Source organism: Sciurus vulgaris (assembly GCF_902686455.1).
Source record: "Sciurus vulgaris genome assembly, chromosome: 3".
Lineage (NCBI taxonomy): Eukaryota > Metazoa > Chordata > Mammalia > Rodentia > Sciuridae > Sciurus > Sciurus vulgaris.
The window spans coordinates 167,784,751-167,807,077 of NC_136463.1; the positions used below are offsets into that span (position 1 = coordinate 167,784,751).

A 22,327-nucleotide genomic window follows, 5' to 3' on the forward strand; every position below is an offset into this window, starting at 1 on the left:
GGACAACATCAGTAAAGATCCTCACCGGAGCTTTCTCCTTGATATTAAGGTGGAAAGAAAGAGAAAGAAAGAAAGAAAGGAAAAGAAAAGAAAAGAAAAGAAAGAAAGAAAGAAAGGAAGGAAGGGAGGGAGGGAGGGAGGGAGGGAGGGAGGGAGGGAGAGAGAGAGAGAGAGAGAGAGAGAGAGAGAGAGAGAGAGAAAGAAAGAAAGAAAGAAAGAAAGAAAGAAAGAAAGAAAGAAAGAAAGAAAGAAAGAGAAAGAAAGAAAGAAAGGAAGGAAGGAAGGAAGGAAGGAAGGAGAAAGAAAGAAAGAAAGAAAGAAAGAAAGAAAGAAAGAAAGAAAGAAAGAAAGAAAGAAAGAGAAAGAAAGAAAGAAAGAAAGAAAGAAAGAGAAAGAAAGAAAGAAAGGAAGGAAGGAAGGAAGGAAGGAAGGAAGGAGAAAGAAAGAAAGAAAGAAAGAAAGAAAGAAAGAAAGAAAGAAAGAAAGAAAGAAAGAAAGAAAGAAAGAAAGAAAGGTAGATAGAACACATTTCTTCATTTTCTAAGTTAGTATGCGATTGGCTCACCCTGTATCTACCAGAGTTGGGAGAGAATCCAACTTCAGTTATTTTTTCATATGCTCCCCTACCTCTCCCTGCCTGTGTTCCCCCCACCATATCCACACATCATAAGTCTCCAGGACTATGTAACCCAAGAAAATCCTAACAGGGCCCTTCCCTCCTCCAGTCCCATGTGCCCACTGTCACCCTGATGCTCATGCACATCTGAGTATGTGCTCTCCTTCCTGTTGTTCAACCCTGCAGCAGGCATGCTCCTCAAGGCTGCCCTTGGCGCATCTCCTAGACCAACATGTCAGTATCATTCTCCCCAGTGAGATTCTGCAAATTCTGGACCACTGTGTTACAAAAGCATCCCATCTCCTGCTACTTAAGAAAAGAAACCTCTTTCTCATCTTCCTGTTTCCAATAAAACACCAAAAAAATCTGTACCTCCTTTTCTTCCTCTCTCCACCAATCACCCTGAAGTATGGAATGATTCAACTTGACACCTTTCACTGGATCCTCTTGAAGTTAAACTAATTAAATCATGATATATTCATATTCTACCATTATAGATACCACTAGAGCTATTCCTTCTAAAGAAAGGATGAATCAAGGGGTGGAGGTTGTGGCTCAGTGGTAGAGCACTTGCCTAGCATGTGTGAGGCACTGGGTACAATTCTTAGCACCACATATAAATAAATGAATAAAATAAAGGTCTATCAACATCTAAAAAATATTTTTTTTAAAAAAAGGAATGCATCAACTTAGAAATCCAGAAGCCAAGAAGAAAACCTAGCAGTGTGTTTCTGGCTACATGCAGAAACATGAATTCTGAACAAGGGGCACTGGAATGTGTCTGCCTCTGGAGAAGTGTATTCCACTCAGAAACAAGGTATTGCAGGAAGTCTCCTCACAGTCTGGATGAAATCTTACAATTGTTCCTTTACCAAAGAATCCCTCGTTGATTCATTCAGCCTCCTATATACCAGGATGTGGAGAAAGTTCTGCAAAGACACACCAGGGACTGAGAAATGAATATTCCAGTCTCTTGGAATTCCACTCTCCCCTGTAAGTTGATAAACCAGTGTTCTGGTTTTCCCTTAGTTGCATACAAATTTAATTTGCAAATTCATTTGCAAAGTCTGATCTTTTCTGGGTAACTTAATGTTTTGCTTCTGTACTTGCAAGAATCAGGCTAAACGATTTCAGGAGGGCTTTGTGTAGGCAACCACTTGGTCTTCCCTCAAATACTTCCAGCTCTCTTCATGGACGCAGGGTTGTTGAGTTTCCATTACTGAAAGTGAAGAGATCAGAAAATGAAAAGAGTATTTTGCAATAGCAGAAATACTCAGATGCTGGCACCTACAGTATGCTGTATACATGAGGATCCTGGGTTCTTTGCATTGCCACCCAAGGAAGTCTCAGGATTCTGAGCACATTCTCCAGTGCCTAGCACAGGACAGGTGCTAGGATATTGTGTATGTTATTTCCCTAAATGGGCACCCCAGTGTATCACATTTAAAACAGCCCGTCAATATCAATATGCTACAGTATCACACTTGCCTACCATGAGCAAGACCTTGAGTTCAATCCCCAGTACTGGGGAAAAAAAAGTAATGTTACAATCTCAACAGAAAAATAAACCCAAATAAGATACTCATTTATAAATAGTGCTTCATGTCTTTTGCATCAACTAGTAAAAGTAAGCATTAAAGATATCAGAACCTGGAGATTTAGCTGGTGGACATGGTGAGTGGAGAGAAAGCAAACAGTGCAAAATGTCTGATACGAAATAGTCAGAAAAGGTGTTTTCTGTTTCCTGTGAACTTGCCTCGTTCTCTTCGTCAGTATTTTTCCTTACACTATATTGTCTAAATGTCACAGGCAGAATTTTTCCAGCTATGTGGACATTTCTTTCTAGTGAAAGACTGGAGGTGGATATTCTGCAACTTTTCTGCATTCTCTTTTAAAAAGAGAAAGTGGCCAAAGAACCATAAAAATTGGATACTCTCAGGCTCCAACTGTGGGTGGGGCATGTTACTTACCTATGGCTGCTATGGTTTAGATCTGGAATGTGTTGAAGTCTTGGTTCTCAGTGCAGCAATGTTCAGAGGTGGTGGTTTGGGGAGGTGATGAGATCAGGTGGGTGGCTCTTATCTGGTCAATGGACTAGCTATTGATTGACTATTTGGAGGTGCTGGAAACTATAGGCAATGGGGTCTAGTTGGAGGAAGTAGGTCATTGGGGGCATGCCCTGGAAGAGTATCTCTTGTTCCCAGTCTGTCCCCTCTAGCCCTCTGCTTCCTGGCTGCCATGAAGTAAGCAGCCTTGTTCTACCATACTCTCATGCCATGATCATCTGTCTCACCATATGCTGAAACCTCTGAAACCATGAATTCAAACAAATCTTTCCTCCTCTAAGTTGATTTTCTCAGGTATTTTGTCACAGTAATGATAAGTTAACTAACACAATGGCTAAGGGAAAATTATTCCAAAATTAAACACCTTAGGACAACATTTATTATCTCATGGCTTCCATCAATCAGAAACCAAAGGATAGCTTGACTGGGTTCCCTACTTCAGAATCTCTCACAGGTTATAGTCAAGGTGTCAACTAGAGCTGCAAAAATTGCAAGACTTGGTCAATCTGTACAAGTACAATGAGGTGGGTCTGTAAAATGAGAATAGCAACACTTTCTTTGTAGGAAGACTGGAAACATTAAACTATTTCCTTAATAGTTTCTTCATTTCCTTAATAGTGTTCTACTGAAAGATATGAATAAATAGGAAAAGGATTCCACTACCCATTAAGTTTGGGAAATACTGTATTAAATTAACCTCCTTCCTGCTTTTTCTTAGGTCAATAATGAGGTGTTAAGTATTCTGAGCCTGTGAAAGGAAGACAGAATAGGCAGTTTACTAAACGTATTTGTCCACAGCACTTTTCCAAGAGACTTCTATGAGACTTGTGTTAAGTAATGAATTATATAATGTAAGTGTAAATGCTGCCCATGGAGTCTAGCAGGCTGCGAGATGTGCCTCCCTGGAGACAAAAGGTTTATATATATAGTGCTCTCATAGACTAGATTATTGAGGCCATCAGACCAGATCACACTCCTGTACAAAGGAAATGGGGTCACTCCTGAAACAGACATTAATAGCAAGATTGCTCATTTGAGAAAGTCGACCTCCAAAGGAGGTCTTAGCCAAAAGCTGTAATAGTTCCTAGTCTTTCTTCAGCTCTCCTTGTGAACTTGAATTGGCTCAACTGGCTTAGGGCATTCCTTATATGAAGATTAAATATGGCTTTCAACACAGGGACCCACCCCTGAGGAAGGCAAGGAGGCAACTGCAAGGTATCTCAAGCTGAAGATGAACAAGACCTAACTTATAAAATACATGTCCAGTTGCTCATTCCTCCTTTACTCAATGTTTTTTGTTTAAAATCTAGGGTTCAAGCCAGGTGTGGTGGTGCACACCTGTAATCCCAGCTACTTAGGATCCTGAGGCAGGAGAAATGCAAGCTGGAGGCCATTCTGGGCAATTCAGCAAGGCGCTATCTCAAAACAAATTTTTCATTAAAGGATGGGGATGTTGCGTAGTGGTACAGCCCTCGCCTAGCAAGTGCAAGGCCCTAGATTCAAACTCTAGTGTTGTACACACAAAGATCTAGACTTCAGTGACAACCTTTAAAAATATTTCAGCTGTGCTTGAGAAAACTGAGGTGCATGCCGGGCTGGTGTGGTAAGGATGGCATGTCCCATGAGGCCAGTATGATTGGGTCTGGTGTGAAACCTGGGATGAGCTGTCAGTTCACATCCTGGTCCTTTCCTGAGGACTGCCCTGGTACATAGAAGGGAGTCCCAGTGGTCATGTCTTGACTTGGCGATGTGACCTGTGCTGATATATTCAGGGATAAGTTCTCAAATGAAACTAGACTAGTAAGATTCCTTTCCTGGGACTATGGAGATTTTTGTTAAGGGAAACAGCCAAGAAAGGCCAAGAAGTCACAGAGTGTCCTAAAAGGAAGGTCTAGGGTCTCCTGAAGCTAAGGTCCTTAGAGTTACCCTACATCTTACCTGATGGGGCTTGGTAAAAATCATATTTTTTAAAATCAACTGGATAAAGTCTGTTTCTCCTTCTTTAATCAATTAAATTTTAATTAATAGATGGTGACCCAGGTCAGTCTTTTTTTAGATCTCCCATGAATGAGGCGAATGGCGGAGGGTAAGTATGAGAGCCCCATCGCTGAGGACTTTCCCTATCTGTAGCTTTACCATTCAGTGATCACTAGAGAATCATAAGTGAATAGGGATATGCTCGCCAAGTGATCTGGGTAGATCACCCAGGTCAGAGTCTGAGGAGAGCTAGCCTCAGGGAGGCGGAGCCATGATGGACAAACAGAAGCACCATGGAGAAAACAAACACAGCATTAAACAGGGATCAACTAGTGGGAAAAATGGGGTGTTCCAATAGCTAGGAACAGAGCCAAGCTCAGGGGCTAAAGTTCAGAGGAATGACCTCAGGCCTAGATGAACCGAAATTCAGGGCAAGGACACAAGTCCAGGATAACAAGACAATGACCCAGTTGAATCACAGATCAAAGCAAAATCCCAGTTACCAGAATTGGAGCCAAACATCAGAGTAGGGCAGCTCATCAGTGTGTGACCTGCATTGTGAGACTTTTAATTTTCCAACAAAGGACAAGTCTGGTCCCTGAGGGTGAAACAGAGCCAAGGCTGCAGGCAGGGGTCACATAAAAGCAAGAAGGGATCTAGGGACAGGAATCCAGTGTCCACAATGCCATCTCCCACCTTCTTCTCCATAATGAACAGCCCTGGGGCCTCTGCTCAGCCCAAACTGCCATGTGGAAAGGGCAGCAGGGAAGGATGATAAGTTAGGGGAAGGGTACCACTGTCATTGGCCTGGAACACGGGTCCTGCAGAGTGGCATTTGGGGCGAAGAAAAGGGAAAGCTGCATTTGTTTATTTCCTCATGGCAACTCACATACTTAGCCAAATACAGATAAAAATGAAGTGCACGAAAACTTTCCTAACTTCCTGACTCAAAAATGTTAAATGTATGAATCTGATGTAGGCAGAATCCCAAATCCCACTAATTGATCCTCAAACACAGCTTGCCCTGTGCCCTTCCATGGAGAACGATTTCCCAGAGATCACAGGGATGAATTTGCTCTATTGCTCAGTATTTTCTAAAGTGACCCACGTGGAAATCTGCTATTCACTTTCCTCTTGTCTCTTAAGCTGAAAGGAGCCAAGCACACCTGGCGATAGGTGGTTAGAATTTATGATGGATTGACGGCTCCTCCCACTTCTCTCTTTAGTTCCCTCTCGCACCCCACTCCTCACTTGCTCCTGTGGCAGGACATGACTGGGGTTTCACAGGGCTGAAAACAGTGCTACAATTTCCATGTGGTGCATGCTTCTGATGGACTGAGACCAAGATTAAGCAGAGTGTGTGGGTAGGTGAAAGATAGGATTTATCGTGCATTCCAAAGTAGATTTTGAGGGTCTTTAGAAGTTATCTAGTTTTAATGTACACCACCAGATGAGACTGTTTCATTAGTTAGCAAAAGGTGGTGTAATGAATTCTTAATGAATATTTCAATGAAAAGTTCAGAATTAGGTTTATAAAGATGCTGGTTCCTACAGAGTAGAAAACAGAGACAAATCCGCATACCTCTGATATTTAACAATAATGCCAAAAGTATATCTTAGAGAAAAGACAACCTTTTCAACAAATGGTGCTGGAAAAACTGGAGAGCTATATGAAGAAAAGTATAATTAGACACCTCTCTCTCACCCTGCACAAAACTCAAAATGAAATGGATCAAAGACTTAGAAATTAGACCAGAAACCTTACAACTTCTAAAAGAAAGCAGGGTCAACACTCCATCATATAGGTGCTGGCATGGACTTCCTTAACAGGAAATAAAAACAAGAATCAATAAGTAGGATACCATCAAACTAAAAAGCTTCTGCACAGCTAAGGAAATGATTAAAGGCATGAAGAGAGAGCTTATAGAATGGGAAATAAAATCTTGGCCAGCTAGTCCTCTGATAGGGGATTAATACCCAGAATATCAAAGAATTCAAAAGAATTTAACATTAAAAAAAAACACAAATAAACCAATCAATAAATGGGCAAAAAGTTAAACAGAAACTTCTCAAAAGAAGAAACTGAAATGGACAACAAATACATGAAAAAAAATGTTCAACATCTCTAGTAACCAGGAAAATGCAAATCAAAACTACACTAAATTTCATATCACTCCAATCAGAATGACAATGATCAAAAATATGACAACAATAAATGCTGTTGAGGTTGTAGGGAAAAAGGTACGCCTGAACTTTGATGGTGGGACTGCTAGGGACAGAACCACCATATGACCCAGCTGTCCCAATGCTTGATGTTCTGCCCCAAAATCTAAAATCAGCACACTACAGCAACATAGCCACATCAAAGTTTATAGGCAGCACGATTCACAGTAGCTAAATTATGGAATCAACCCAGAGCCCATCAATAGATAAATGGATTAAGACATTGTGGTATACACACACACACACACACACACACACACACACACACACACAGTGGAATTCTACTCAGCCATAAAAAAAAATTAAACTATGGCATTTGCTGGTAAATGGATAGAAATGAAGAATATCATGCTAAGTGAAATCAGTTAAACTCAAAAACTCAAAGGTCAAATGTTTTCTCTCTTATGCAGAAACTAAAGGAAAATAAAGGAAAGGGGGGAGAGAAGAACAGGATGATATAAAGAAAGAAATATAAATTAATCGACAAGTAAAAGGAAGTCTAGTAGAGGAAGAAGAAAGGGAGCAGAGAGGGAGGATAGGAGGGAAAAGGAAGGATCCTGAGCTGAAATCAATTTCCATGCAGGTGAGTTTGTCAGAATGAACCCAGTGACCATGTATAACTATAAAGCTCTAATAAAAATAAATAAATAAATAAGATACTAAATTTCAGTTGTGCTTGAAGAAACTGGTTGGGGTGGTGGACAATTAGAGGATATGGGGGCAATTTTAGAGTATGGGGAGTTCATATCGAAACTTATCAGGGCGTTCAATATAAAACTCAAAAGAATTTGCCACTGAACTTCACCAAAGAAATCAAAACTTCTCCTTTCTTGCTTTTTAAATCTACTTTTATTGAGTGTGAACTTTGTAAACTCATAATTTTTTTTAATTTAACCTGAGTCAAGTGTGATGACAAGCACCTATAGTCTCAGCTACTCAGGAGGCAGAGACAGGAAGCTCATTTGAGGCTAGGAGTTCAAGGTCAGCCTGGGCAATATAGTAAGAACCTATCAAAAGAAGGGAAGAGAAGGGAAGAAAAATTAATCTATATTTGGTAAAGTTGTGAGTAGTCAGAAGAAGAAGAGAAAACAAAAATAACTCTCCCATCCTTTTACCCTCTGCCTAACTGCATTTTTATGCTCAGAGCAGGGTGGGGACAGAGCCACCAAGTTAATGGACCTGGCACCTTTTAAACTGTCAGGAGGGTGTGACTGTAGTTTGGATCCTGGGCTTCCTCACGAGGAGTCCATAAAACAGTGCCCACTCACAGAGGTGCTGGGTCAGCGTGGGCCATCAGCAGCAGCGCTCACATTTGCGTTTGTGTCTTTAATAGAGAATTCCCTCCACACCTCAATGCTGCCTTCTCCCACGCCCACCCTCATACTCTCCAGAGGCTTATGACCTCCAGAAATGAATTCACTGTATTTTAATTAAAATCATTTCCCCACAATGGGGAAAGTTAAAAGGATTCTCTTCTTTACATAGCCTTTGGAAAGGGAACTTGAAGATTAAACTATTCTCAATTATTAATACTAAGAAAAATGTACAGCCAGTGGGCACTGCTGTCCCCTTTGAAATCCCATCCATCTGCCGTGGCGATGGGGCTGACCAACCCTATATTTCACTTTTTACCTTGTGGATTCGCTCATTCAGTTTCCTTGCTGATTCATGGGTTTCAAAGTCGACTCGTCAACACTTTGCTGGACCGATACAGGAACACGATTGGGTAGAAAAGGAAGGTAGGTGCTGATTATCCCATGGCAGGGGGTGAAAACACTGACCCCTCCCTTACCCTTCTCCTGCTTCGAGAGCCTTTCCCGGAATGCCGTGGCGCAGGAGCGGAGGCGGCCCGCGTGCAGTCATAAACATGTTTTTGTGCTTTGTTGATTCATGGGTCCACTGGACACTGCTAGAGAGGTCTTGCTCCATTCAGGAGGGTCTGTTCCCAATAGTCGTGCACTAAATACAAACACATGTGAGAGGCAGCGTTAGCACTGAAGCAAGTACAAAGCAAGGCACAAAGGTGCTTGGCAATGGCTTCCGAGCCGGAACTATCACACTTGATTCATTCCCGGAAGTCCAGGTTTCCCTAGCCTGTAAACATAAATAAGAAAGGTCATTTTTTTATTATTTACAACAATTTCAAGACCCCGTTTATCAAATGAACTGGGCCTCTGTCCCCGTCCCAGGGAATCCTCAAAGGTGGTGGTGTTTATGTGTTTCCCTGAGTCAGTTGATCTCTGCTTCCATGGGCTCAGGCCATCAATTTCTGCCCTGTCCACAGGCCACTTAGGCCAACCACCAGCTGCCATTTACTCGTCCAGAACTGCTGACCTGCCTTGGGCACATTCGGCCATCTTTCCAGGCTGCTCTTAGTTGAGGAGGAAAGAGAAGGAAAGAATTCACTCCTTCCCTCCCTCAGGTGTGCAAGAGAAGTTTCCTTTACCCAGCCCAGACCAGGCTGTTACTTTTGAGGAGATTCAGTTTAAGGTCCTGAGATTACAGAAAGGAGTGGTATCCTTGTTATTCCAAATGTGGTCCACACACCAGCATCCTCAGCATCACAAGGAAGTTTGATAATAATATGGAATCTCAGATCTAATTCAAGTCCCCCTAAAACATAATCTGCACATTAACAAGATCCTTGGGTAATGTGTATGCATAGTAAAAAGTTTAAGAAATATAAATTTCTGCACAGAAGAGTGTTCATCAATGTGCCAGTCATCTCCCATTTGCCTTGCTGGACCCTCTCTACCCTTCTCCACCCTTATTCTCTGCCCACAACGTTGACTTCTACTGGACCACATCAACAGAACATGCTTTCCCTCTGTCTTCAGAGGGTGGGAAGAAAACAGGGCTAAACTGTCTATGGCTCTCTCCATTGTAACTGTCTTGAGGAAGCCCACCATTTCTTGTAGTCTAACCTCTCCTGTCAAGGGTCCCATTTCCTTTCCCCAGGAAGAGTCGACTTCCATATTCATTCTTTTTTAACCACTTTTATGGTTTTCTTCTTGTCCTAACTAAGCATAACATTGAAACACAACAGTAGTATATTTCCCAAACTTCAGTTATTTACTTCTAGATATTCTCTAAGTTCATGTAAGGCACCCATGGATTTGCTGGAATGGGTCAGTGAAAGCTGTAGTCTTCCAGCTTTGAGCAGGTCTGTATGTCTTTCCAACCCACATGTCCATCGGAGCTCCCAATATTCTGAGAAGCAGCTAAAACAAGAACAGAAGTTTCTCCCTTTGAACATATCACAATTTTTGAAAGTTTTGGGAGGATCTCCACTCTTGCACATTTATAATCCATCACACAGTGATGAACCACAATGTTCTTCCTGAACTATAAATCACTGGAGGCCAAATGGGGCTAGTGTACAATGAGTGATGAGTGGATAAGGCTTATTTACAGAGGCAGACACAGCCAGATCCTGGAGGGCTTTATAGACCACATGGAGTAGACTCTGCTATGCCATCTAGATTCAAATCCTGGGCCACTGCTTTTGGGATTGGAGAGATTGTTTCCCCAGCTGCCCAGTGTTGAGCAATGCCAGTTCGAAGTATAAATCCCCACTAGGGATTGTCCTTGGCTGAAGGCAGCCTAGTAGTCAAAGATCACACGTCTTTCTGAGGGCAGCCCACATGGAATGATTGGCAGTGCTGAGATATAAAACCTTCACTCCCTTGGCTTCAATTAGGGATGACTTGGCACAGTTGTGCCAGCTCCAGAGTCCTGTGGGATCAGCTGAAGACAGTATTGCAGCCCAGTTTCTCTCTTTGTCCAGTCTTGCTCCCTTCACATCCTCCACAGAAGTTGATCCTGAGAGCACTCCCCAGTAAACATCCCCTCTGCTAACCTCCATCTCAGCATCAGCTTCTTGGGAAAACCAACCCACAACACTATGACTTGTGTTTTAAGAAAAAATGAATCCACATAAAACTTTACACCAATAACAGACCAACATAAACAAAACAAACAATTCAACTCCATACTACAGCAGAAAAAAGGGGTAGAGAACACAATAAGTAGTATTGTTAAAATGAAAGAGAGAAGTCAGAGAAGAGTTCACTGAGAGTTAATCAAAGTACATAAAAGAGCCCACGAACATCCTGGTGGGCAATGTTCTTAGCAGAGAAAGCAAGAATAGAGAGCTTGGGGTTGTAGTGGTCAGGCTTCTTCAAGGAGCAGTAAGGTCACCATTGAAACATGAGTCAAGTGAACCAGGGAAGAGTAGCAGAAACAGAGATCAAAGAGGCAAGGGGACCAGATTATTCCAGGTCTTGTAAGTTATCATTATTGAGATGGGAGTCCTTGGAGGTTCTTTCCGAGGAGAGTTATTCAGCCTGACTTAAGTTTTGAGAGTAGGGTGGATGGAAGCAAGCATGGAAACAGAGACATCTGTTGGGGCCAATGCTGTGACCAGGTGAAAGATAGTAGCTTGGTCTTGGGTGGTATCAGTGGAAGTAGTGAAAGATGCTCCAGTTCTGGATATACTATCCACAGTTTGACTTTCCATTGTTTCAGTTACCCATGGTGAATTGTGATCCAAAATTTTTAAATGGAAAATTCCACAGAGCATGATAAAATCTCACACATTCTGCTCCTTCCACTCTGTCCCTCCCAGGATGTGAGTCAACCCTTGTTCACTGGATCCATGCTGAAAACACTGCCCACTGGTTAGTCTCTTAGCTGCTCCCCCAGTTACCAGATCAACTGTCACAATATCACAGTGCTTGTGTAAGGAGTTTGGTACTATCTTAAGTTCCAGACATCCACTAGGGGTCGGTGAAGGTATCCCTCACAGCTAAGGGGGAATTGTTGTGTCTTGAGGATGGGGCTATCGAGATCTGTCCTCAGATTGGAAGTGGGATGAGCAAGAGAAGCCAAGGACCCCCGGCATCTTCATCTCAGCTTGGAGTTGCCATTCACTGAGATGGGTAAGAAGGCAGAATGAGCAGGCTGATGGAAGAGGAAAGTAGAAATCATGCATCTGGCAGGATGACATCTCTAAATAGACATCCAAATGGACTTATTAAATCACCCACCAAGTGGGAGGGAAACTCAGGATCCAAATGCAGAAGATTCCTATGACAATAAGAAACTGCAGCAAATGATGTAACTAATCAGTGAGAGGCTTTATAAATAGTGATTAATGCAAGAAGAATTCAATTGCAAAATTCAAAGCATGGATTTCATACCAACACATTCTCATACAACACTTTTAAATTCTAGGGGGTGCAAGGACTTTTCATTTATTGTGTGACAGCTGCACTGGAAATATCTTGATAAGGAAAAATAAAAGAAGCCAACACTAACTCTTCATCTTATTCTCTTCCTTCCCTTTCTTTTGCCCCCTTTCCTGGCCCCCCTCTTCCTCTTCACTTTCAATTCTTTGTGTCTTCTGCCAATTCCTTGAACTTGCCAATGGTCAGTCACAAAATTCTCATTATTAATCAATTAAAGACTGCTGAACCTTGGGATTGTGACCTAATTAAACACAAAATACATTTATCGTAGACCTTCTCCCCACTCCAAACAAAAATTTCCTCCTTTCCAAGTTTTCTGAATAGAATTAGAGAAAAAAGAGTTAGCACTGCTTACCACTTCTTCTGGTGAAGATTAGGAGAAGAAAAGAACATTTCATGATATACAATTAATATGTAAAATTATATCAGATCTTTCATGTTTCATCATGAAATAAGAAAATGTATATATTTGAGAGGGTAATTGCATTGCTCTTGCATGTATTAAATGAGAAGATTAAAAAGTGCATTATAACCTTTCTAAAATTCATTCTCAATAAAATTTTTTTTGCTTTTTAAATTGATAAAGAATACTAAACAAACTTAAAATGGTTTGGCTTTAATTTTTTAGATTATCTCAATGCTTATCAGTATCAATATTTGGTTTTTAATCTCCTGAATTTTGGAGCATTTTCTAATTTCGCTGGAAAGCACTGACTTTAATAAATTTTAAAATGGGTTATTATCTGACTTGAGATTTTTATGTTAAAATAAGAAAGCATTGGATCACACTGTAATTGGCAAATTTTTTTCTTTCCTATTGGTACATGAAATAATAGCATGCTATACAATCGGTGCTATTTTAAATTTGATGAGCTATAGCAGTATACTAGGTATTTATACAAACACACACACCTGAGTTTTTGTAGGTGTGTGTATGTATGTGTGTAAAATGTTGATCCAATGCCACTTAGATTAGTAACTCAAATGGGTTAACAAGAATAATACCAAGAATCTTTACTACATTGATAAATGGGACATATTTATTTCTTCCTTCAATAGCTAAACCCTCTGCATATAACATTCATGCTGAATGTTAAGATCACTATACTGAAAAAATACATGGAATTCCTTCTCTTAGAAATTTCAGTTTGTGTAGGGATATGGGCAATAAAAAAAGGGAAATTAAAATAAAGTGTCACCAATATCATAACAAGAGAAATTAGGGAGGCAATAGGAATATAGAGAGACTTGAACCAACCAATGAATCCCTAATAGTGGAAGGAATAGTTTGGGCCTTATCTAAAAATTAGCTGGCAATGACTGTTGAATGTGGAGTGTGTGTGTGTGTGTGTGTGTGTGTGTGTGTGTGTGTATGAGTGTATGTGTGTGTGTGTGTGTGTGTGTATGTGTGTGTGTGTGTGTGTGTGTGTGCACACGCACGAGCACATGTTGAGTGTAGTGGGGCTGAAATACATTTAATACCATATTTGCTTGTGATCTGCCAAGCTTTTTCTGGAAAGCAATACTGCAATCCTCTTTTAAAAGAAGCAGGAGAAATAAATAGTGCCCATTAGTACTTACCAACGCCAGGTTCTATTATCTGAGATAGCTCCACATTGTCCTACAATTATAAAAAGGCAGAGTGTGTACTGAAAAACAGACATCCCTGAAAGAAAGCCTAAGCAAAACAACGAAAACCAACAGGTACAAAGTATGGTAAGTGAAATATCAGGCGCTACCTGACCTTTCTTGGAGACAGTGTTCTGAGATGTGGGTTTATTTTTACTCTGCAGTTTGACGATACTTTTCATGGCCACAGTCAGTTTCATCTGAAATTAGCCCAGATGATCTAAGCGAAAGGAAACATTTTAGAGTTTTGCATGATGAACGGTACCTCTCAAACAGTGAGTTGGCCCACCCGTGTGGTCTGCTGGCCAAATCCTCCTCCTTTTAGTCATATAATCACACAAAGGATCCCCAGAGGCCCCGCAGCAATGAGCCCAAAGCGAAAAGCTGCAGAAGAGTGAGTCTGTCCTTGGCAGGCGCAGGGCAGGACAGTTGGCTCAAGCAGGTCTCCTGGGCTTTCACATCTCTGGACCACCTCCTCCGCTTTTAGATTTCATCATTTTGTCCTAATTTGCAGAGTTGCCTCGTAAAATCCATGGGAATCTCTCAGAAGCTACTGAAAAAGGTCACAAAAAAGAATCACAGTAGTTCAGTGCAGTCGTGAGTTCAGTTCATGTTTTTAACATTTTTATGAGTGTTCTCCTTCAAATGGAAAGAAAATTGGAAAACCTAAGCAGTAATATGGATACAGAGGGGGGAAAGTCTAACAATGCGAAGTAAAATCACTTATGAGAGTTCTAGATGTCATAATGCATATAATAAAAAGATGAGTTTTCACTAAACAATTTAGTAACAATAAAACTAATAACCTGACCTGTCACCAACAAGTAGACCTATGGTTTAAAAGGCAAAAGAGAAACCTAATTAAAACTATCCTCCCCAAAAGAACTTGATGGTGATTATTGGCAGCATGCATAGTACACAGGCAACTGGATTTTATTTTTTTTAAGTAGACATACATAGGTATGGAAATAAAACGCAAAAAGATTTAGGACAGAGAACCACACATTTCTCTAGAATGCAATCCCTTGAGCTTAAGTTAGGAAATAAAGACAAGTTAATAGGAGATGTGAACCCGCTACAGAATTTGGATTCTTGTCTAATTTAAAATTAATTTTAAAACGTTTCCAGAGAGTAAGCTATATCAGGTGACGCAAAGGTGAAGGAAAGAAATATGAACTACAGCACAAAAGTGCTGGCAAGCACAAGAAGTGGAGGCAAGCCAAGTGGGAGCAGAGCGGGTCACTGGCCACTCACCAACCAGGGGTCTGAGCCGGGGCAAGGAGTGGGCGTGGCTTCATCTGGGAGAGGCAGGTCGGGGCTGGGCATAGAGCTCAGTGGTGCAGCATCTGCCTGGTGTGGGTGAAGCCCCCAGTTCAATCCTCAGCACCGGAAGAGGGAAAAAGAAGAGGGGGAGAAACCCAACGAAACCAGGGAGTGCTCTCATTTGGATGTGGTTTGTCCCCCAAAGATTTGTCTGGCTTTGTCTCCAGGGTGGTGATGTTGGGCGGTGGTATGGACCTTAAGGGGGAGCCTGGCGCAAAGGCCTTCAGGTTGTGGAGCGCCAACTGCTGCTTTCTAAGGAGTTAAAGTAGTTCTCTTGGTTAGTATCCCAGAGAGGACTGTTATAAAAGCAGCCAACCGGGCCACTCCCGCCTCTGCCTCCATTTGTCCTTTCTCCTGCATGTGCTCCACCATGATGCCATGTGCCCTCTAGCCTTCACCAGAGACCAAACACTCAGTTGCCCAATCTTAGACATTCAGCCTTCAAAACTGTGAGGTAAGCCAAACTTTTTCCTTTATAAAGTAGTCTGCCCAGAAATTTTCTTATAATAATAGAAAGGACTAACACAAGGAACAATCAGGCAACTTATTCAAAGAACATTAATCAGTAATTATTATCAAGTGACAATGTCTCAAGCCAAAAATTAAAAAAAGAAAATCCATACTCAGTAAGCCTCAGAGATAGACTAAAAATGTACAACAGTGAGGTTTTCTCATTGCTCACATATGTGATTCTGCATTGAACCCCCATACTTACAGGAACAGTTACATATGGAGAATAATAGTAGGCCATTATGTCTTACATGGTGATTTTGTACTTATCCTTTTTGCCAACATTTAAATTTTGTCAGCTTTGCTTTTAAAAAAGATATACAATTTTTAGTTTTTCATAAAAAATTAGAAAATCTAGCAACACCAGGATCATTCCCCATTGGCACCAGCCCATTTCATTAATTTTTGTTACCTGGCCCTGTAGACATCTGTCTGTGACTTCTTCCTCTATACTTGTCAGTCTCAGGCATTTTTCAAGACCCTTGATCAGGAACATAACGGGGTCAAGAGTATACAAAATAATTGAACCAATGACTTTTTTTTACCAGTACTACTTTACTAAAAATTCTGTCAAAACACATGTTTATAATCCTGCCAACTCTGGAGTCTGAGGTAGGAGGATCACAAGTTCAAGGACAGGCTAGGCAATTTAGTGAGACTTTGCCTCAAAAGAAAATTTTGAAAGGCACTGGGGAGATGGCTCAGTGGAAAAGTGCTTAGGCCCAAGTTCAATCCCCAGTACAGAAAAAATAAAAAAATCAGTCAAAGTTATTTATTTTCCTGTCTTCCTCTTCAACTCAAAATTCAACCAGATTCTTAGCCATCATTTCCTTCTCAGAACCTAAAGAACCAGGAAGAGATTAAATGAATCTTGTAAACCACAGACAATCTCACAGTGGCCAAACGCCAGGCCAGGGTCCCAAAACACAACCTGGGCCCACACCCCTGGAAACTGATGAACCCCCAGAATGTAGTCCCTCTGCTTTGTGGAAGCAATCTGGTTCTATTCCAGCCCACCTGATATATAATTTGACAACTAGAAAGGAAAAGGTGGCCCTGTGGATATGCAAGATAGTTCTGGACCAAACAGGAAACTCCTGGAGAAAGGCCAGGGGTGAGTGAAATAAGCCAGAGTTGAATTTCAGACACTGCAACACATCTATTTGGGAGACATAGGGGGTGAGGGGTGGAGAAAGGATAGTCCTGCTGATTCAGAGCTTTAAATTTGTTAACAAAAGATGTTTAAAGAGGTTTGAAAAAACAAAGTCAACGCTGTCACTTCTAACTTGAAGCAGATAAATGTACAATCCACTCAAACATCCTGGTGGGGTACTTTCTCCCTCCTCAAGCTGTCTTCCCTCTTCTCTTCCTTCTCAATATGGTGTCTGAGCATGAGGGTCAAAGGGCCTCCAGTCACAGGCTTGCCTCTGAATTGCCTGGGAAAGGCACGGATGACTTCTATAGTCGTTGGTCTGGTCTAGTCCTGGGAATTCAGTGTCACACTGTATCACATTCTACAGAGTACCCAATCCTACAAGTACTTTTGGTATGAGATAAGTCAGTACTGTGGCTCAATTCCGATACTAACTTCTGGAGTTGGTGTCAGACTCCAGAGATCTAGGAGCACCATCCCCAGTGAGACTGCCCTACTCAGATGGTAGGCACAGGTTCAGGCATCCTCGGACTGTGGCACTTTTGACTGACCAGCTGCAAATCCAGGGAGCTCCCAGGGCCTCCCTCAAGCTTGATGATTTGCTGGAATGACTTATAGAACTAGGAAAGCACTACAATTATAATCATGCTTTCACCATAAAGAATACCAGTCAGCAGAGTCTGAGAGGGTCCCAAACATAGGGCTTCTGTGTACTCTTCCTATAGAAGAGTCACCTCCCAGAAAATGAGTGTGTTCTCTAACCAGGAAAACACTGAGCTTCAGTGTCCCAAGCTTATGATGGGATTTTGCATGTAGACATGATTAATGGAACCATGGCCACAAGAGTGAACTCACTCTCCAGCTTCCCCCATCCCCCGCCAGAGTTGGGAAGGTAGGCTGATGTCATGTGGCCCAAAGCCCAACCCTCAGATCACATGATTGGTCTTCAACATGGCCTCCCCATGCTGAGTCACCTCTTTAGCTATCATAGTCCACCATGAATAGCAAAGATATTCTTATCACTCAGGAAAGTCCAAAGGTGTAGAGGTTCCCTCCCGGAACCAGGGACAAAGACCAGACGAATCTTTATTTTATAGCAGATGGGCACCCACCACTGTAGTCAGGGCACAGTTATAAGCACCCACTCTGTCAAAGCTCCCACCATCTGTGACCTTCCAGTCTACACTCCAGAACTCTTGCAGTCCACTGGTCCTCTCAGTACATCTACACCAGCTGTCACCTGAGGCCCTGAAACTTGTGGTTGCTTCTCTGCAATCATCCTGCTGCCCATGAGACTCACTGAGGTTCACCTTACTCACTTTGAAAAAGAAGAACTGCTAGAAATGGAATATATGTGGGTAAATACAAAATCTATATTACTTCTCTTAGTTTTTCCAAAAGATAAGTGGCTATTTAAAGCCAAAAGTGCATTGTGGGTTTATATATGTAGAAGAACATTGCTAGAAAACAGCAACAAAACTCTGAAAAAGAGCAGAAGAAAGTATGCTATTGTAATTTTCTTGTAATAAGTAGTAAAATGTTGTTTTAAATAGGCAATGAGAAGTTAAAAATACATGTTGCAAATCACAGAAAGATTAGTTATGACTGGCTTTGACATGGGAAGCAATGATTTTCAAAGGAAGAGGAATATCTTAGTTCAGGATATTGCAATGAAATGCCATAGATTGGGTACCTTGCAAATAACAGAAATGAATTTCACACAGTTCTGGTGGCTGGAAGGCCAAAACCAGGGGGGCCAGCATGGTTGAGCACTGGTAAGGGCCTTCTTCCAAACTTCACACTGATACTGTCTTGCTTATCTTTCCTCAAGATTGCAGAAAGACAGTAAGAGAGCTCTCTGTGCTTCCTTTTATAAGATACGAATCCCATTCATGAGGGCTCCATCTTCAGGTCTGATTACCTCCCAAAGGCCTCATCTCAAAACATCACACTGGGGGTTAGGATTTTAGAATATAAATGTGGCACAAGTACTCAGTCCATTTCAGGGAGATAACTATTAGACAACATGTTGAACTTCTCAAAGGCCACTTGTCCTTCCCTAACACCCACCCAACCCCACTGGAATGCTACTGGATCAGGACAGAAAAGGACTTTAACATTTTAAGCAATTGTCCCTCCCATATTGCCTGATGTCGATAAAACTGGGGGATGCAGTTGATTTCCATATTAAGAAATTTTACAAAATTAACTCTTGAACATACCAAACAGTGGGTATCTCCATGAAGGGGATCATATTGGAGGGGTTTAGGTGGGTATGAGGACTTTCCCTTTTATACTCTCTATAAAACATTTTTCATATATTCTTATATTTGTGTGTTTAAAATGTTTAAAACAAATGGAAAAAAGTTCTCGATTAAAATACATTCCTCCTCTTGTTTTCAAGCAAGGATAAAATTTCAAGAGGGATATATTTGGAGTAATGAGAGACAAAGACACAATCTAGTTGGCACTATATTCATTGCCCTGAGACATAAGACCTAAATCACCCTCATGTCCTGGAGAACACAGCCAGGTTTCAATGCCAACAAGGCGTTTATAGGTGGATTATCATGCTACCTGCCTCTTTCCCAGAGCCAGAGAGATTGTGGGCTCTCCTTCTCTGAGTGGTCTTAGCTCATCCAAATTCTACAAAACATTTTGAAAGTCTGTTGTACATGCCATCTCATACATCCCCAGTTTATGTTTCAAGAATGTGTCTGCTGGTTTGAGTGTTTGGTTTCTCAGCACACATGTTCCCAAAGACACTGTATTAAAAATTATGGTTAAACCCTCAAAACTGCCCACAAAAGGCTCTTTAAAGTTAATATATTTGAAATATATACTAAAATGGTACCATATTAACTCTGCTAAATTGGCACTTATAACTGTACTTATAGGGAGAGATGCATTCCATTTTGTAACTGGAGATATCAGGATTGCCTGAGAGATAGGAGAGCTGAGGATACGAGGGAGGACTTTGGACAGTGAGGATGCTTGGAACTTTTTAACTCCCCAGATGTCAGAAGAAACACATCAGGTGGACTTCTTTGAATGATCCATTCAGTCTTCATCCGATTTCACTTCAGGAAACTACCTCCACCCTATCTCAGTGTTATGTGACCAGGCTGGGCTTGCCCCTGCTACACCCTTGACCCCAGAGTGGGTGCATGACTCGGGAAGTACTGGCCACAATGATTGGCTCAGAGATGGCCACACCTTGCCTTTCCAGTGAGATCACATGCAATGCATGTGCAGGTAGCATGCTCTACACAAACATTATACTCTAGGTGACCCAGCACAGTGCTGGGCACAGATGACATAGTCACGTCCAGGTAAGGAAGAGAATGGATGTGTATTGAGCACTGATGGAGCACAAGGTTTTTCATACAGCTTTAAGTGTTGAATACCTCTCTCACATAAATACATATTATAGATTAGAGTGGTATTTTTTCAGATACCTATTATGTTCTGGAAAAAAAATCCTACTAACTTTATTGATTTAAAAATAATTTATTTTGAGTTTTTTTTAATATAACTAGGATAAGGAAAATGTTTAATTTTCCTTAACTGTCTTATGGTGGTATATACCCCATTTATCATAAGAAAATAACAATAATAATGTTCATCCTGACTCACAGGTCATAAAACTCTCTCTTATGAGTTTTAAAGGTTGAAAGATGAACATTTTTGCAAGCAAACTTTTTTTTCTTTAGGTACTGGGGATTGAACTCAGGGGTGCTTAACCACTGAGCCACATCCCCAGCCCTTTTTATTTTTCATTTTGATACAGGGTCTCACTAAGTTGCACAGGGCCTTGCTAAGTTGCTGAGGCTGACTTTGAACTTGCAATCCTCCTGCCTCAGCCTTCTGAGCCAATGGGATTACACGCATGCACCACTGGGCCCAGCTTTGCCAGGAAACTTTACAAAGTACCATGTAAATATTATTATTGTTTCTGCTGTTATTATGATTACCATCTCTTCATCTCCTATCCATTCAAAAGAAAGAATAAGACTTCTAAAAGACAAATCAGGACAGATAGAAACCATATTCCACTTATGCCATAGACTCCTTTATAATTTGAGATGAATGAATAAATTGAACTATATTGCATGTGCACACACACACACACACAAATACATACATACCACCTGCAAAGAAATCTTAAATATGATTGGCTTCAATATAAATAAAATATGTGCTAATTTTCCATCTAGAGAAGTCATGAATTTTCTGTAACTTGGCAATAGAACTCTAAGAGGAATTTGCATTCATGTTATTGCGAATGGTTTTGTATTAACCCATGAAATCATTCGCCTCTATTCCTAACACTGCCTTCTTATAAAATAAGCTTTATACACTCTTAAATTGTTTTCTGAGCATCAGTTTTAAAAATTGTTTCTGATTAGCTCAGCCTCGAGTTTGTTTGGCAGGAGCCTCAGAGGCCAGCTATGAAAAGCTTCATTTCTGTTTCCCATTATCTTGAACACATCCTCACTTAGAAACTGCAGACTGCAGTCTTTTAAGCTTCATCAGTTCAATGCAGTATAAGGAACCTGCCCCATCCGAGGACACGGTGAGAACCAGAGGCAAGAGAGTGATGATGATCGAGTGCCTCCTCACCCTGACTACTAATGCCCTGGAGCACCCACCTCCTTATCTGGAAGAGAAAGGAACTTTCCTTCTCCTAGAGTACACACCAGCAGATAAAGAACTGGTGGCCAAGGATGAAACCGTATCCCCAAGAATACATCGGTGGCATTAGGGCATCTGTAGAATAAGCATGGAAAACCGTGAATGCTTACAAACCAAACATCCTGCTTCTATTTCTAAAACATAAATGAATGAATAATAAAAAGCTCCAGGTCTGGTGGTGTATAGCAGAAAAACTGTAAAAGAGAATAAAATCTGGGTAGCATCTATTATATTAGAAAAGCATTCTATAATACAGGTCTAGGGCAATGCCCAGCAAAAGGTGCCAAGACTAATACAAAAATCCAGGAGGGAAAGTTAGCAAGAGGTAAGTTCCACTATTAAACGCAGCATCAATTCTGCCTATAACTAGCCTTCAACTTAGTTCTCACCTCTGGGACAGGGAGTGCCACTAAGTGTATTCTTTCATTCATCTGGGGTCAACACATCTGGAGACTAATTCCAGATCTGTCCCCTAATGAACAAACAGACCTTGAGCAGATCAGTTCACCAAGTGCTTAAGACAGTATCTGGCACACAGTAGACACTTGATAAATATTAGCTATGTTTACATCCACTTCTCTGTTCCCAGGATTTCTCCTTTGAAAAGCTAACTAATTGAGAAAACAGTTTCCACCCTTGTGATGCATACCATTACCTCATGCCTGATGGCTTAAAATTATTTTCGTATGCGTCCTCTATGAAGTCTTCACAGTCACCATTGGACAGAGGTGGAACAGCATTAGTATTTGTGTTACAGGTGAGGCACAGTAACTGGGCAATCTAATAGCTAGTAAGTCATATAGGTATTTAAACCCTCACAGAGTTGTTAGATAACTTGGAGGAGAATGCATCTAAAATTTCCTGGCACATAGTAAACACCCCATAA

At 41.2% G+C, this 22,327-nt stretch overlaps 1 long non-coding RNA gene across 4 annotated transcripts in view; it reads right to left on the bottom strand.

Annotated features, from left to right (window-relative positions):
- Positions 1 to 530: 530 nt before the first annotated feature.
- The window catches only part of LOC306657298, a 32,615-nt gene continuing 10,818 nt past the window's right edge, over positions 531 to 22,327 (bottom strand). The window contains exons 2-4 of one of the 4 annotated variants that reach the window (XR_013762750.1): positions 13,876 to 14,313; positions 8,675 to 8,841; positions 531 to 1,835 (exon numbers count right to left, since the gene is read on the bottom strand). This is a non-coding gene — a long non-coding RNA (uncharacterized lncRNA). Of the gene's footprint in view, positions 1,836 to 7,282; positions 7,890 to 8,514; positions 8,842 to 13,875; positions 14,612 to 22,327 lie in introns of those variants that run through there. The other 3 variants (XR_013762751.1, XR_013762752.1, XR_013762753.1) reach the window with 3 other exon arrangements.